Raw genomic sequence first — 664 nt, 5'->3', positions numbered from 1 at the left:
TAGACAAACAGGAAAAAAAGACGTAAGCGGAGACGGAGACAAAGGCAGGCGCAGAAACAGAGCCGAGACGAAAAAAAAATAAACCTCAAAAACACACACACGCAGATACAGACGCTGAAGAAGAGAAAGACGGCGAGAAAGGCCCACTCCCCAGGGACCAAAGATCGACAGTGCGAGCGGAAAGCCCTTAGAGGAACAGCCTTCGGAGTAAACACCTGCCTCTCCCTTGATCCTCTGTCGTGCGGCTTCCGTGATCTCTCCACAGGGCGTCGGGCTGCGTGTGTCGTGGACTGGTAAACCGTGAGAAACGATGGAAGGAAGGGAAACAGGGGAGAACAGGGAAGAGGAGAATTTTCTCGACGAATGGAGGGAATAGAGGAATGAAGTGGATGGAGACGCGATGTTCCGGGAATGTGTGAAATGAGAGGAGCATAGGACGTAAAGGAGAATGGAGAGGAGAAAGTGGTACAAAGAAAAGTAAATGATTTTGACTTATTATGTATATCTTTTTTTCTCAGGTCACACATGAAATGACACATAAAGAGTCGGCTTAAGAAGAGGGAACGTTCTAGAACATATGGAATACGTGAATAGAAGATGTCTCATCACCCTTTCTTTTTCTTTTTCCAATCTGTATGTCTCTCTTGTGCTTGGGAAGTGAGAA

The sequence above is a fragment of the Penaeus monodon genome, chromosome 20 (genome assembly GCF_015228065.2).
Source record: "Penaeus monodon isolate SGIC_2016 chromosome 20, NSTDA_Pmon_1, whole genome shotgun sequence".
NCBI classification, from domain to species: domain Eukaryota; kingdom Metazoa; phylum Arthropoda; class Malacostraca; order Decapoda; family Penaeidae; genus Penaeus; species Penaeus monodon.
This window is presented reverse-complemented; position numbering follows the sequence as displayed.